This window comes from Propithecus coquereli, unplaced genomic scaffold (assembly GCF_000956105.1).
Source record: "Propithecus coquereli isolate 6110/MARCELLA unplaced genomic scaffold, Pcoq_1.0 Scaffold129, whole genome shotgun sequence".
NCBI classification, from domain to species: Eukaryota; Metazoa; Chordata; class Mammalia; order Primates; family Indriidae; genus Propithecus; species Propithecus coquereli.
This window is the reverse complement of record NW_012137080.1, coordinates 585,815-588,209: the sequence shown is the minus strand read 5'-3', so window position 1 is coordinate 588,209 and position 2,395 is coordinate 585,815. Positions and strand designations below refer to the sequence as shown.

The following is a 2,395-nucleotide window of genomic DNA, read 5'->3' as shown; positions in this document are numbered from 1 at the left end:
ATTTTATTGGCACAATTCAGTGTTTTAAGGTTCTGTTGGGTGGCCAATATGTTTCAGATACTGAAACTGTGCTTGAGATAGGGGAATAAGACACAGTCTCAGCCCTCAGCGACCCAGGTCTAATGGGAAATGTGATAGACATAATGCAGTAGGCATGACATGGTGCTATAGCAGACGTCCATACACAAATCACGTTTGAGAAAAGAGGAAATTTATAGGGAGAGTATAGAGATGATGCTTCATGGAGAAATAGAGTAGTGAAAGGAGGAGTCAAAAGGGGACCACTTATTAAGGCACCAACAGACCAACTATCTGCGAGACTCGACGCAGTGACAGTATAGGAAAATAGCAGTAAGAGAGTAAAATGGCTAGGGAGATTAGAGATGATGAGAGATTAGGTCCAGGAGATGGACACGCGAGTGGGTGTTGACCTACAGCAAAGGTTAAAGTGCTAGGAAAGCTGGAATTGTCATTCACGTAGTATTTGAAGTTCCCCCAAAATGATGGCAGGTGTGGCTGTCAAGGGGAATACTTTATAGATCAATTTGCATGACCTACATAGGATCTTTACATCCCACTCCACCAATATCCTACTCTGATGTTCCAGTTCTTGGTGAATATCACCTGGCATTCATCCAGTTGCTCATGCTAAAATCCTTTTAGTCATTCTCAATATTTTCTTCTTCTCTACCTCTATGGCTTATGCATCACAAATTATAGTGATACTACATCCCCTCCACTCCTCCATCACCTCTGTCAGCCCCATCATCAGACAGTAGTACTTGTGGAATTTCTACATGGTCCTGACAGTTAAACAAATACAGTTGAACCTTGAAAAATGCAAGGGTTAAGGGCACCAAATGCCTTCTCAGTCAAAAATCTACGTACAATTTCAAATCCCCCAAATAACTACTAATAGGCTTCTGGTCAACAGTAGCATAAACTCATAGCACAAAAAGTAAATAACACATATTTTGTATGTTATATGTATTATATACTGTATCCTGACAGTAAAATAAGCTAAAGAAAAGAAAACGTTATTAAGAAGACCCTAAGGAAGAGAAAATACATTTATTGTTCATGAAGTGGAAGTAGATCATCATAAAGGTCTTCATCTTTGTCATCTTCACACTGAGTAGGCTGAGGAAGAGGAGGAAGGGGAGGGGTTAGTCTTGCTGTCTCAGGGGTGGCAGAGGTAGAAGAAAAACCTGTGTGTAAGGGGATCACTCAACCCAAACCGGTGTTGTTCAAGAGTTGACTGTATCTGGTTATTATAACTCAATTATATAACAGTGCATGTAATTTTATAAAAGTACATAAATTATTTCACATTGTTTTATGAATTTCAATATGTCTGTCTTTACAATACAATGAGATCTTGTATATGTTGGATGAGTTCCATGCAATGAGTCATTAAAGAACCCCCAATACCAGACGAATGGGGAGAATTTCAAGGGTGTTCAGTGATGCGTTGACAAAAATAAGTTGAGTTTATTCTGGAACAAGTGAATGTTTGGTTTTGTGGCCCCATGTCATCATTAAGACAGTTAACATTATATATCATACTTTGACATTTTTAGAAGAAAGATATTATTTAAAATAATGATATTAATTTTAGTATTATTATTTTTCTTGACATTGTCTTTATTGTCTTGTACTTAAACTTTACACAATTACATTAATAGGTGTGGTATTAAGTAGTGGAGCAATTGCTAACTAAAAAAAGCCATTTAGGTGAGGAAACTTTATGAATATTACATATACTTTCCTGAAAACCAGAGAAAAACATCATGTACTGTTCTGTCAAGACAAAGTGATACTTAAGTGATCCTTTTAGGGTTTTGTTCTTTTTAACCTGGTTGGTAAAGAGAATAATTTGAATTGTTCTTTTTAATAGTACAGTTCAACAATACAATGAAATGTCAATACGTCAGAAAATGAATTAATGATAATTGTTAGGAATTATAGTCTAGGCAACCTCTGAAATTGGAATGCAAAGTAGGCTTCTAATTATTTTTACAAATTTAACCAGAGGGATGTTTTCACCTCAGTTAGTTGCTTGCAATATTTAACTCTCCTCAAAGCATCAAGGTATATAAGCATCTGAGTACTGGGAAAAGTAAATTAAAATCCCACTGTCAAAAGGGACAGGAAAAAGTATTGGTCAAAGATCAGGAAGACCTCTTTAGTTTTATTCCTGGTGAAGAAAATTACCAAATGGTCATTATCAAATCTTAAATGTTCAGCTTTGCTTCATATTCCTTTAAGGACAACCCTTAGGGAAAATGTTCTCAGATTATCTGTGTTACTCACCCACATCAAAAACAATGATTAGTTAATACCAATTTGATGGTGAGTACAAATGGATCCCGTTCTGCTGCTCTTGTGGTGCACA

The 2,395-nt window shown here is 36.3% G+C and overlaps 1 protein-coding gene across 1 annotated transcript in view; it reads left to right on the top strand.

Annotated features, from left to right (window-relative positions):
- Positions 1 to 2,395, top strand: part of KCNK2 (potassium channel, two pore domain subfamily K, member 2) — a 275,176-nt gene that overhangs the window by 253,579 nt on the left and 19,202 nt on the right. The gene's annotated exons all lie outside the window — the stretch shown is intronic.